Raw genomic sequence first — 14,954 nt, 5'->3', positions numbered from 1 at the left:
CACAGAGTATTGAGAACAGAAACTCATTTCCTATTTTTAAAAATATCTAATTCATATTCAGGTTTTTTGGGTTTGTTTTATTCTTAATTTTTATTTTGAATTATTATGGGTAAATAATAGTCGTATGGGTAATAAATAGTTATTATTTATGGGGTGCATGTGATGCTTTGATACAGGCTCACAATGTGTAACCATCAAATCAGAATAATTGGGATTTCCATCACCTTAAGCATGTCTCATTTCTTTGTGTTAGGAACATTTCAATTCCATGCTTTTAGTTATCTTAAAATAAACAATAAATTGTTGCTGACCATAGTCACTCTATTGTGCTACTGAATACTAGATCTTATTCATTACTAGATCTTATTCAATACTCGATTTCATTCACTGTATTTTTGTACCAATATTCAGTTTTGTTCAGGATAAATAAACCAATCTACCAAAGTGCCTGCACTTCTAGTTGTAACAGAATCATCATAGGACCATTTGTACATTAAAAAATCATAATGTTGACCATCATAAAAACCAGGTTGGGTTGTTAAAAATTAATCCCTTGCTGCTTTCTGTCATGAAGCCTCTGAGGAGGACAGTTGGATGGCAGAGGACATGCACATGTGAGAATTACTCAGATGAATCTCAATTTGCAGGAGAAGAAAGGGCCTCAGCTGATGGAAATAGTCTAGACATGTCTTATACATGGGTGATTCCAGAGTTGGTAGCATCCTCTTGGGAAGGATGCTTAAACCTCAATAGGACATTTGAAAATGGATGATTTCTTCTCACCCAGCTAATAAGCAAAAAAGGTGTCTCTGGGGGACAGGAGTGAGGAACTAGAAAATATCATCTTATTCCCTTGATTGTAAGACAGTCATTTAATGAGAGCTTCAACTTGTTTGTCTGATTTGCAGAACGAGGGAGAGAGGTAGAACAGAAGGAAAACAGAGAGATGCCACATTAAACATGTATGTAGCCTTACTCCCATTCCAGAAATGTAAAAATACATGAAAATGTACATCTTAGAATCAAGGAAATATGGCAATAAAGCTAATTTTATATATATATATATTTTTTTTTAATTACCACTGATAAGTATTTGCTCTTTCTTCATGCTCATTTGAATGTTCATAACAAGAAAACAAAACTAGGGTAACTTTTCAGAGCAGCCTTAATTTGCCATTCTCAGGAAGAAAGCACCCCTGCAAACCCAAAGTTTCTAACATATTCATCCAAGTCATCTAGTGGAGGTAAACAGCTCATTTGACTAAAACATTAAACCTAATCAGAGCTTCATATACTTATCTCATCAAGATGCATTGTTGGGAGACAACAGACCAAAGCTGATGCACAGCCCATTCCTCAGATGACCCACATGACTCCTCTCTGCGTTGTGTGTGTGTTAGTGTCCCTCATCCCGGTAGTTTTGTGACATCTTAGAAACATGACAAAGTTTGTCTCTGTACTTTAACAAAGTGGGTTAAAACTGAGTGTGTGGAGAGCGAGAGTATAGGAAAGTCTGTCCAACCTGGCAAAGAACTATGTTGAAAAGGTCTCTATATATCAAGAGAAAAGAGCAGGAAAAGCAGGGAGTACAGGAAAGGGAGAAGATACAAGAGAGTAAGGAGGGAAACAAACTGCTCCCAGGACTCACCCATAGAACCAGGAGGAGATTCACTGGAGACCACATTCCAAGGTGCTTCACAGTCTGCCCCAAATTTCTCTCCATCCTTGCTATGGTTTGAATGTTCGCATTCCCTCCAAAATTCACATTGAAACTAAATCCCCAATGCAACAGTACTGAGATGTGTACCTTCTAGAAAGTAATTGGCCCATGAGGGCTCTACCCTCATGGATGAGATTAATGCCTTATAAAAAGTCTTGAGGGGATGAGTTCATGCCTTCAGATCCTTTCTTCATGTGAGGACACAGTGTTTGTCCCCTCCAGAGGAAGTAGTCTTCAAGGGGCCAGCTTGGAAGCAGAGACAGCCCTCACCAGCAACCAGGTCTGCCAGCATCTTGATCTTGGTCTTTTCAGCCTCCAGAACTGTGAGAAATAAATTTCTGTTGTTTAAAAATTACCCAGTCTTGGGTATTTTGTTGTGGCAGCACAAATCAAGTAAGACAACCTTGCCTTTCACTATTCTCTCACAAATACCTCAAGTCCCAGAAGATCTTGCTAAATGGGACTCCTCCCTCTTGCCCACACTTGGATATCCCATTCACTCTAGTGCTTTCCTGTCTCTATTTCTCAACCTATGTTAACACCTTCACAGAAGGTAACTCCCCTACCGTATCCAGAAAACATCTTTTCTTCTTTTAATGAACATATTATATGTCACTTCTTCCATGAAGACTTTGCTGAGCCTACTGTTTTTTTTTTTGTTTTGTTTTGTTTTGTTTTTGTTTTTTGTTTTTTGCAATGCATCATTCTTCTGAAACTACTTCTGTCATATTTTGTGTTATGATCATTTTTTTCTTCTCTTATTTTCCCTGGTTTAATTGCATTCAGAGTAGGCATTTTGTTTTAATCATTTTTCCATCCTCTGAGCAAGGAGAACAGTCATTCAGAGTCATATTCTATATTTAACAGAAAGTACATCAACAATTTAAACCATGGAGGTAATTCACACCTCAATGGGCACATGCCTAGAGAGATCTTGAGTCAATGGACCTGCCCGAATCCCTTTTAAGGGTTTCAGTTTTCCCATGTGCCTCTCATTGAGTGAGCCTCTTACCAAGATAAAATTGATTTTGGTATTTTAAAATATTATTTTTTAGACAACGTGATCCCTACAAGCAAAATAATTACTTCGTCTGCTGCTTAACTGAAAGAAAAAAATCTAGTCTAGTGCAAGAGACAAAATCTGGCTGCTCTGAATTTGTTGTGGGGCAGGATGTAAAACTGCAACTGGGCTATTTCTACCTTCTATGCTGCAGTTAGACCCTACATTCCATATTGAATGAGTCCCACTGAATCTCCACACATATCACACTATAGCCTAAATCATAAACTAGTTATCAGGTGTCTACTTCCCCAGAGTAGACATAAGCTCCTCATTCACTGGGACCCATTGTTCCCCACCTTAGTCCTGTCAGTGCCCACCTGGCACTTACTGAGCACTTACTAAATTATTTATAGAATTACTCCAGGCAAAATAAAAGGGGAAACTCTAAAGCCTGATCTTGGACTTTCTATTGCTATAAAAGATATCATTGAGACAATGGGTAAGACAATGGCTATTAGATAATAGAACTGAATTGATGTTAACATTTTTTGAAATTTTACTTTAAGTTCTGGGATACATGTGCAGAACATGCAGGTATGTTACATAGGTATACACGTGCCATGGTGGTCTGCTGCACCTATCAATCCATCATCTAGGTTTTAAGCCTCACATGCATTAGGCATTTGTCCTAATGCTCTCCCTTCCCGTGGCCCCACCCTGCTGACAGGCCCCAGTGTGTGATGTTCCCTTCCCTGTGTTCATGTGTTCTCATTGTTCAACTCCTGCTTATCAGTGAGAACATGTGGTGTTTGGTTTCCTGTTCCTATGTTAGTTTGCTGAGAATGATAATTTCCAGCTTTATCCATGTCCCTGCAAAGGACATGAACTCATCCTTTTTTATGGCTGCATAGTGTTCCATGGTGTATATGTGCCACATTTTCTTTATCCAGTCTATCATTGATGGGCATTTGGGTTAGCTTCAAGTCTTTGCTATTGTGAATAGTGCCGCAATAAATATACACGTGCATGTGTCTTTATAATAGAATGACTTATAAACCTTTGGGTATATACCCAGTATAGGATTGCTGGGTCAAATGATATTTCTAGTTCCAGATCCTTGAGGAATCACCAAACTGTCTTCCACAATGTCTGAACTATTTTACACTCCCACCAACAGCGTAAAAGTATTCCTATTTCTCCACAGCCTCGCCAGCATCTGTTGTTTCCTGGCTTTTTAATAATTGCCATTCTAACTGGCGATCTCATTGTGGTTTTGATTTGCATTTCTCTAATGACCAGTGATGATGAGCTTTTTTTCATATGTTTGATGGCTGCATAAATGTCTTCTTCTGAGAGGTGTTTGTTCATACCCTTCACCCACTTTTTGATGGGGTTGTTTTTTTCTCGTAAATTTGTTTAAGTTCCTTGTAGATTCTGGATATTAGCCCTTTGTCAGACTGATAGATTGCCACAATTTTCCCCCATTCTGTAGGTTGCCTGTTCACTCTGATGATAGTTTATTTTGCTCTGCAGAAGCTCTTTAGTTTAATTAGATCCCCATTTGTCTATTTTGGCTTTTGTTGCCATTGCTTTTGGTGTTTTAGTTGTGAAAACTTTGCCCATACCTATGTCCTGAATGTTACTGCCTAGGTTTTCTTCTAGGGTTTTCATGGTTTTAGGTTTTACATTTAAGTCTTTAATCCATCTTGAGTTAATTTTTATATAAGATGTAAGGAAGGGGTCCAGTTTCCGTTTTCTGCATATGGCTAGCCAGTTTTCCCAGCACCATTTATTAAATAGGGAATCCTTTCCCCATTGCTTGTTTCTTTCACATTTGTCCAAGATCTGATGGTTGTAGATGTGTGGTGTTATTTCTGCGGCCTCTGTTCTGTTCCATTGGTCTATATATCTGTTTTGGTACCAGTACCATGCTGTTTTGGTTACTGTAGCCTTGTAGTATAGTTTGAAGTCAGGTAGCTTGATGCCTCCAGCTTTGTTCTTGTTGCTTAGGATTGTGTTGGCTATACTGGCTCAGCATACCACCCTCAAGACACCCGATCTCATCTGATGTTATTTATTTATTTATTTACTTACTTACTTACTTATTTATTTATTTTTTGAGACGGAGTCTTGCTGTGTTGCCAGGCTGGAGTGCAGTGGTGCAATCTCAGCTTACTGCAACCTCCAACTCCCTGCTTCAAGCGATTTTCCTGCCTCAGCCTCCCAAGTAGCTGGGATTACAGGCATGTGCCACCACACCCAGCTTGATGTTAATTTTTGATTAAGCATTATACTGTGATTATTATTAAGTAAGAAAATTCTCTACTTTTAGAAAACACACACTGAAATATTTAGAAGTAAAGGAACGTCATGTATGTAACTTTTTCTTAAAGGGTTCAAGCTTGAAATGTTGCCGGGCGCGGTGGCTCAAGCCTGTAAGCCCAGCACTTTGGGAGGCCGAGACGGGCGGATCACGAGGTCAGGATATCAAGACCATCCTGGCTAACCCGGTGAAACCCCGTCTCTACTAAAAATACAAAAAACTAGCCGGGCGAGGTGGCGGGCGCCTGTAGTCCCAGCTACTCCGGAGGCTGAGGCAGGAGAATGGCGTGAACCCGGGAGGCGGAGCTTGCAGTGAGCTGAGATCTGGCCACTGCACTCCAGCCCGGGCGACAGAGCAAGACTCCGTCTCAAATAAATAAATAAATAAATAAATAAATAAATAAATAAATAAAGGGTTCAAAATTATGTGTTTGTGAATACACATACACACACAATGTTAATACAGGGAACCTGGGTGAGGGTATTCATAAATTCTTTGTACTATTCTTGCAACTTTTTCTGTAAATCTGAAATTATGTAAAAATAAAAAAGGTATGGGGGGATCTAAATACTATTATCTTACCTGTGTTCTGCTAAGATAGCCCATACTTATAAGGATTAAGTAGCTCAACCAAGCTAATATGTGGTATGGCAGATCTGGTCTTTAGAGAAGCAGATGCCCAGAAGGGACTAGAATTGGAAAAGATTTTACTGGGGAAATTCCTGTTAAAGAGGGGAAGATGCAGGAGTGGGCAGGGTGAGTTTTAGATAGCTGTGCAACTCTGACTCCTGAGAAGGAGAACAGGAAGGAAGCAGGCTGCCTTTATCCAAGTCTCTGGAGGCCTCTCATCTCCAGCTTTTTGGAGAAGGGGCCTGTAGTTTTGCATGAATGGAAGGAAGCTTATCATTTTAATGTGTTTAGGAACTAGGATATGATGATACCTTTCCTCTGATTAGTGAGCACTCCCTTACATTCTGTGATGAAGTCCTTGTAAATAATAATCTTATTTTTTAATTCTGAGCCCATAAACTTATTTTCCATTAGCTTATGTAATCACATCATTTTAGAGATATTGCAAAGTGGGCTGTAGTTCAGCACATTACCTAGTTAATTAATCAAGCCTGATATTTTCCCTAGCCAGTTTTTTGGTGCAACAGAACATCAATCTGATTGCAACTTCATAGTGAAGAGTATCATTCCAGCAATGATAAACCTTTAGATTCACATGGGATTACCAGAAGTCGAATTCTGCATCAAGAAAAGATGAGACATCAGTGGGGAGAATAAGACCAGCATCAGTCACAGGCCCTGAAAGAAATGTTTTACTTAAAGTTCTCAGGACTTTGTCAAGAAATAATTTTCATAATAACTCAAAAGATTTCTGTCATCAATGATATATTTTTAATCTAAGCCAGCACTGTCTGGCCTGTAGGTGACAAGCCATTAAAGGGTTTACAAGTTTAGAATGCAGGCCAAGCATGATTGGCATGGATAACATTCCCCTCATACATAGGTCTTATACTTTTACAAAAACATGCTGATTCTATCATTATTGATAACACGTAAATACAACTTAAAGCATTACTAAGAATAGGCATTATCACTAGGTTATTCTTCAATCAATAGATGCAAAAAGTACAACTTCCAGCACACAATACCTGGTGATGCTTTTCTTAGTTTCAAAATGTACCTTATATTTTAAAATGTTGGGAACCACTGCTATAGATGATGCCTCATACCATTAAATATCTTGCACACTATACTAAATCCCCAGCATCCTCGGGTGAGGGCTTTCATAAAATTGATATCATGTTCTTTTTTATTAATAGTCCTGTATATTTTCAAAACTTTAAAATAAACACAAAGAATATGTAGGTATAAATGTTTCAAATTTCAAAGTCAACACTAGTATGTAAGTTTTTCTTATCTAAATACATACTAGGATACTTCCTATTTCAACACATGTAGCTACAAACACGTGGCCATGCACATAACCTTGCTTCCTGCCCTTTGTAGGAAAGTTAGTATATACAACATTGTATATTGTTTCAACTTAAATCTTAGAAAATTAATGAGGTTGGCATTTAAAAATTCTGATCTAAGAAATAGAAATACAGGAAGATAATTATTCCTTGGATTAAAAACACTGAAGGCTGATGAAAAGTTAAGATTTAAATCTGGCCTGGATCATTAGACTTCAGAAGTTCTAATCCCAATTATCAAACACAGCATTCTGAGTGTTTTTCAGCCAGTCCTGTTCTCTTCTGTATCTTTCAAGATCACTGGGATATCACATTCTTAATAGATTCTTTTGAGTACTTCCAAATCCAGCTGGAAAGGCAAAAAATAAATCAATTTACAATCTATAAGATGAATAGCAATAGGGACTATCATAACTAATATGTTAATTAAATAAAATGAAGGGACTGTGTATTTATTTCTGTATTCTAGATGCAGAACCTAGATTACAAATTCTATGTGATCAAATTTCATTTTGGGAATCAAATTCAATTTTTACCTCTCAGATTTAGCACCAGCTTTTTCTCTCTGTTTCTGAATCCTCACAGTGCAGTACAAATTGGCATCACTCTGGCGGATACAGAAGTGTAGGCAGTTAAATTGGCTGTTTTCACACCTATATGTAAAGCTCTCCTACATAACAATCATTCAGAAACTATCCACTAAAAAAAGTTACCATTTTATTTCAAAAGCAAGCCAAAGCCATTCAGAGGTTTTGAAATAAAAGTATTTTTTCAAAAATATAACATCTTAGAAAAAATTCTGGTTATTCAGTGGAGAACTCCTTTACGCAAATATTAGACTGGGGTCTAAAATGTGTCTGCTTCCTTGATATTGCAGAAAACATAAATGCTACAACTAAGCTCTTTGATGGGAATATGCTGAGAACATGTAGATTTGTAAGTAAAGGTAATCTAGTCCAGCATGATTTGAAGGGTCCAGGCCTTCTTTTGTATCACATAAACCTTACTCAGCAATGTAATCCCCTATACACACCCACAGACACATAAACACACATACATACACACAAATACACACGTACATACACATACACACACACACATACACACACACACACATACACATACACATAATCCTTAGTTACTTTTACCATTAATCCATTACCTTGTGTCAGATATATCACCCTGGTGATTTTTTTAATTAAAATTTTTCTATTACAAATCAGTTCTGAAGTCCCTAACTCTTTATTTATTTATTTATTTATTTATTTATTTATTATTTTTAAAAATTTTTATTTCCATAGGTTTTGGGGGAACAAGTGGTATTTTGTTACATGAGTAAGTTCTTTTTTTTAATTTATTATTTTATTTTATTTTTCCATAAGTTATTGGGGTACTGGTGGTATTTGGTTACATGAGTAAGTTCTTTAGTGATAATTTGTGAGATTTTAGTGCACCCATCACCTGTGCAGTATACACTACACCATATTTGTAGTCTTTTGTCCCTCACCCCCTCCCACTCTTCCCCCCAAATCCCCAAAGTCCATTGTATCACTCTTAGGCCTTTGTGTCCTCATAACTTAGCTCTCATATATCAGTGAGAACATACGATATTTGGTTTTCCATTCCTGAGTTACTTCACTTAGAATAATAGTCTCCAATCTCATCCAGGTCACTGCAAATGCTGTTAATTCCTTCCTTTTTATGGCTGTGTAGTATTCCATTGTGTGTGTGTGTGTGTATACATATATATATACACTGCAGTTTCTTTGTGTGTGTGTGTGTGTGTGTGTGTGTGTGTGTGTTCTTGGTCATGAAATCCTTGCCTAAGCCAATGTCTAGGAGGGTTTATATATATATATATACACACACACACTGCAGTTTCTTTATCCACTCATTGATTGATGGGCTTTTGGATTGGTTCCACGATTTTACAATTGTGAATTGTGCTGCTATAAACGTGGGTGTGCAAGTATCTTTTCCAAATAATGACTTCTTTTCCTCTAGGTAGAAAACCAGTAGTGGGATTGCTGGATCAAATGGTAGTTCTACTTTTAGTTCTTTAAGGAATCTCCACACTGTTTTCCATAGTGCCTGCACTAGTTTACATTCCCACTAGCAGTGTAGAAATGTTCCCTGTTCACCGCATCTCTGTCAACATCTACTGTTGGTTTTTTTATTATGGCCATTCTTACAGGAGTAAGGTGGTATCACATTGTGGTTTTGATTTGCAGTTCCCTGATCATTAGTGATGTTGAGCATTTTTTCATATGTTTGTTACCTGTTTGTAGATCTTCTTTTGAGAATTGTCTATTCATGTCCTTAGCCCACTTTTTGATGGGATTGTTTTTTTCTTACTGATTTGTTTGAGTTTGTAGTAGATTCTAGATATTAGTCCTATGTCAGATGAATAGATTGTGAAGATTTTGTCCCACTCTGTGGGTTGTCTGTTTACTTTGCTGACTGTTCCCTTTGCCGTGCAAAAGCTCTTTAGTTTAATTAGGTCCCAGCTATTATCTTTGTTTTTATCGCATTTGCTTTGGAGTTCTTGGTTATGAAATCCTTGCCTAAGCCAATGTCTAGGAGGGTTTTTCCAGTGTTATCTTCTGGAATTTTTATAGTTTCAGGTCTTAGGTTTAAGTCTTTAATCCATCTTGAGTTGATTTTTGTATAAGGTGAGAGATGAGGATCTAGTTTCATTCTCCTACATGTGGCTAGCCAATTATCCCAGCACCATCTGTTGAAAAGGGTGTCCTTTCCCCCACTTTATGTTTGTGTTTGCTTTGTCAAAGATCAGTTGGCTGTAAGTATTTGGGTTTATTTCTGGATTCTCTGTTCTATTCCACTGGTCTATGTGCCTATTTTTATACCAGTACCAGGCTGTTTTGGTGACTATGGCTTTATACTATAGTTTGAAATCAAGTAGTGTGATGCCTCCAGATTTGTTCTTTTTGCTTAGTCTTGCTTTGGCTATGCAGGTTCTTTTTTGTTTCCATATGATTTTCAGAATTGTTTTCTCGAATTCTGCGAAGAATTATGGTGGTATTTTGATGGGGACTGTGTGGAATTTGTAGATTGCTTTTGGCAGTATGTTCATTTTCACAATATTGATTCTATCTATCCATGAGCATGGGATGTGTTTCCATTTGTTTGTGTCATCTATGATTTCTTTCAGCAGCAGTGTTTTGTAGTTTTCCTTGTAGAGGTCTTTCGACTCCTTGCTTAGGTATATTCCTCAGTATTTTATTCTTTGCAGCTATTATAAAAGGGGTTGAGTTATTGATTTGATTATCTGCTTGGTTGCTGTTGGTGTATAGAAGAGCTACTGATTTGTGTATGTTAATTTTGTATCCAGAAACTTTGCTGAATTCTTTTATCAATTCTAGGAGCTTTCTGGAGGAGTCTTTAGGGTTTTCAAGGTAAATGATCATATCGTCAGCAAACAGTGACAGTTTGTGAAGTCCCTAACTCTTTATTTTGAATTCATTCATCAGATCACAGAGCAGATTTATCCCATTGAAGTTGAAGTCCTTTCCAGCTTACAGATTCTCTGCTTCTCTGGCTCTTCTAGCTAGCCACACAGATTAAGACTGCTGAGAACATGAAGCACCTTGTAGCAGGTAGCAGTTAGAGACTTTGTGAAAAACAGAGCTGAATGAACTGGAGGAATGCTACAACAATGAGGAAAATGAGGCCAGAGACTCTAAAATGCACCAGGTATTGCACCAAAGATTAAAGATAAATAAATCTCTTAGTCCTTGTTAATCTTATCAAATTAACTCCTCAGTAAAGGTACATATTTAAAGATACATTATAGGCCAGTGTGGTGGCTTATGCCTGTAAAGCCAGCACTTTGGGAGGCTAAGGTGGGAGGATTACTTGAGGTGGGAGGATGTCTTGAGGCCAAGAGTTCAAGAATAGCCTGGGCAACACAGACTCCATCCCTACAAAAGATTTAAAAATTAGCTGGATGTAGTAGGGTGCACCTGTAGTCCCAGCTACTCACTCAGTAGGCTGAGGCAGGAGGATCCCTTGAACTCAGGAGTGAGAGGCTGTAGTGAGCTATGGTTGTACCAGTGCACTCCAGCCTGAGCGAAAGAGCAAGAATTTGTCTCTTAAAAAAAAAAAAAGATACATTATAAGGCTAACATTTAGGGATTTGGTGCAAGCAGAATTTCACTTGTCACATAATCAAACTCTATATTTTATAATCAAATCTTAGCTATAATGTGGAAGAGGCAAAAAGTTTCCTGATGTGTTCTATATATGCCTAATTCCATATCTCTAATACTTCATATGGCCAGTATAAAATTAATATACATGAATATATAAAAAAGAATATACATAAAATGTTAAGTGAATACACATAAAATTTAATATATAATTTATATATTACATATAGATATATAAAGTCATCCAATGGGAACAGGTTGGTTTGCTCAAAGATCTTTACCCAATGATCAGTTAACCCAAATTCAACCCACTTTTGATTGGTTATTTATCTGTTCTGATGTTACACTATCTTTTGCCTCTTTTGGGCAATTAACTCATGATACAGTATGAAATGGGCAGGATACATTTCAAGCAAGAGTCTAAGGCATAATTCCCTATAGTTGCTTCTTCCATTTCTTTTGATATGTGAGTGGAACGATCCAAGCTGGAGAACTGAAGCAGAGATTTAAGAGTGAAGTTGCCCCTCCTGGTGTATTTTGATATATGAAACCAAGAATGCACAGTGTCTTCCAGATGATTATTTTGATACTATGTAAATTGGACATCTACAACCTAATAAACCTGCTGCTTCTCCAAATTCTGTATACCAGATGTGAAATTGTTATAATATGAATCACAAACTACTTCAAACAATTGCATTCATTCCTTTTCATTCATGCATTCTATGAATATTTATTAAGTGCTACTATGCTACATGCTGGTGGTACATCATGGCGTGGCAGAAACAGGTAGTGATATAGTTTGTATGTTTGTCCTCACCCAAATTTCATGTTGAATTGTAATCCCCAGTATTGGAGGTAGGGCCTTTAGGAGGTGATTGGATCATGGGAATGAGTTTCTCAAGAATGGCTTAGTGCCATCCTCTTGGTGCTGTTCTTGCCATAGTGAGTGAGTTCTCACAAGATCTGGTTGTTTAAAAGTGTGTGGCACCTCCCTTGCCCTCCCTTGCTCCTGCTCCTGCCATGTGAGATGCCTGCTCCCCTTCATCTTCTGCCATGATTGTAAGCTGCCTAAGGCTTCACGAGAAGCAGATGCCAGTGCTATGCTTCCTATATAACCTGCAGAACGGTAAGCCAATTAAATCTCTTTTCTTATAAATTATCCAGTCTCAGGTGTTTCTCTACAGCAATGCAGGCATGGCCTAATACAGGCAGCTACCACCAAAAATTAATGTGTCCCCTTCCACAGTATTGAGATGACCCTAGGAAGTGGCTATTCATTCAGGAGTTCCATTTCTCAAACACCTTTGCACCTTGGGTAGAGCCATATGAGTAACTCTTACCATCAGAATGTGTTTGGAGGTAATGCGTGTCACTTCTGGGTCAAGGACATTATAAATGGGTGCTTTATCTTTCTTTCCCCTGCTTAAAGCAGAGGACTCTGAGGTCCTAGGGGATAGTGGAGTAACAAAAGAGAAAGAGCATGATTGCCTGAATAACCATGCGGAGGAAAGCCACTCAGCAACTAGGTGAGGCTGAGGAGGATTTAACTGTGCAAAGAAGGAAAGAAAGACAGAAGGAAAAGCATGCACAGAATACTCCTAGTAAGAAAGCACATTTGTGAAAAACTAAAAGAAATCAGCATGACTGTTGATTTTAGCAGCTGGTTGTCACAAACCAGGTAAGCCTAGGAAAAGCCATCAAAGCAATCAGGAAATAACACATTCTGATTAAGGTAAAAAATAAATAGGGCAAAAAATAAATGGATAATCATACCTGTCCCAACATGGAATTTACTGGAATTATTAATATTTATACTTCATTACCCATTACACGGGCTACCATTATTGTACATATTTCTTTGTTTTATAATCCAGTGCGATGCTATAAACTTGAAATGATGAAAAGTAAAATATTCAGAAGTAGGAATATATCCTTAGGGATACAAAAGAGCCTATCCAAAGTGTTCAAAACTCAACGACCATATATTTGAAAGAATTTAACACGTGTTATATTTCCTTTAATTTAGGAGCCTGTGACTCTTTTGAAACTGCAGGCAAAAGTTTGTGGTTTTGTGCAAAACGCATTTTTCTAGGGATAGGTTCCACAGCATACATCTGAGCCTACAAGATTAAGAACTAAATGGTTAGTGTCTAAAAATATTTAAAAGGGGTTTTTAAAAGGAAAAAAAGAATATGAGCACTCAAAATGATGCAAAAATAGTAATAAAGTGCTGAATTTTAAGTGAGCTGACAATTAGGAAGGAACAGGTTTTAGGGAAATTGTCCCAGAACCCATCCAATGAACACAGAATCCTTCCAGTTATTATTTCATTAGTACAAGCAATGTATCCTCAGAGGCCAGATTTTATCTTCCATAACAGATTGGAAAAGGAAGAAATGAGAATTTGAAAAATTAAGTGCCTTGTTCAGAATTTACAGGAGAATCCCAAGGACCTCTTGAGTCACTATTTTTTTCTCTTAATCATCTGATTATTCCCATAAAATTGAATTGGGTGCCAAGAGAGCTCTTACCCTCAGAATTTAAATCTCTTCTGTGTCTTAGGGCCCAATGTTTGTAGTGATTAACTTAATAGGAAAGTTCTGTCCAATTAGCCAAAATCCATAATTCTCCTCTATCTTTAAAAAGAGCAAACATTTTTCATAAATCCCAAATTGCAGACCAATCAGTCTGAGGGATAGTCTTTTAGAATTCTCTGTGAGTTGTATTTTACCAAATTTCAAGATCACATTTTCCAAACCTAACATAAGGGGAAAACTGTTTTCAGACATTATCTTTTCAGTGTTCATCACTCTTACAAGATTTTTTACCTTTCTGTTAGAAACTGAGACATTATTTGCAAGATTCTTCTCTAAACAGGATTCATTTTTTTATTTCATAGACAGGAACCTGCTGCTAAATTTAGCAAGAGATTCCTAATGTCTAAATGCTGACAATACTTTCGTAAGAGAATCACAGCAGCAGTCAAGTTCTAGTAGGTCTTGAAACTATATTTTGTCATTTTATCCAGGGCAAAGTGAGCCAAAAAAGACTGGTTCATCATGCAGATTATGACCCTGGACACTGATGTTGATTATTTACCTTGAGAAATATAACTGCCAAATGAACTGGTAGATTCATTTCTGAGGATTAGCACATTCTCTCCAAGTCTCTAAGGAAAGCTCAATTACTGCCTCAAGGTTGTTTGGTAAGCATGGATCTGAACATAGAGAGCTGGATGATTTTGATAGCAAATGTTAGCCAAGTTATTATTGTTTTATGAGCTCTCCTAAGTCAGAGGTGGATTCTGGCAACTCATTTCCCCAGCATATGTGAAAACCACTCCCTATCCTTCCATGAGACTCTAACTGGCTTCCACCTCTCACTTTGGAACAGTGCGCTAGTTGCTTACCCCAACATCCATTCTCCCCATTCTTTCCTGGGAACAGAATCTTGATTTTTATTTGGCATACTGTCATTCAAAATAAAAAATAAGTATCTTTCTCAGTGTGAGATATGACCATATTATAGAGTCTGGACAATGAGATATTGGTGGGTAAGATGAATAACTTATAGGAGACTAATATTCCCAATAAGAACCATTAGAAAAGCTAAATAAAAATATAAAACAAACAACAAATATGTTTAAAGCCATTAAAGGACTACTAAAGCCACTAGAACTGTAGGAACTGTCATAGTTCATTTGGGCCTCCATAGCAAAGTACTATGACCTTGGGTAGCTTATAAACAATAGAAG

The sequence above is a fragment of the Rhinopithecus roxellana genome, chromosome 16, assembly GCF_007565055.1.
Source record: "Rhinopithecus roxellana isolate Shanxi Qingling chromosome 16, ASM756505v1, whole genome shotgun sequence".
NCBI classification, from domain to species: domain Eukaryota; kingdom Metazoa; phylum Chordata; class Mammalia; order Primates; family Cercopithecidae; genus Rhinopithecus; species Rhinopithecus roxellana.
This window is presented reverse-complemented; position numbering follows the sequence as displayed.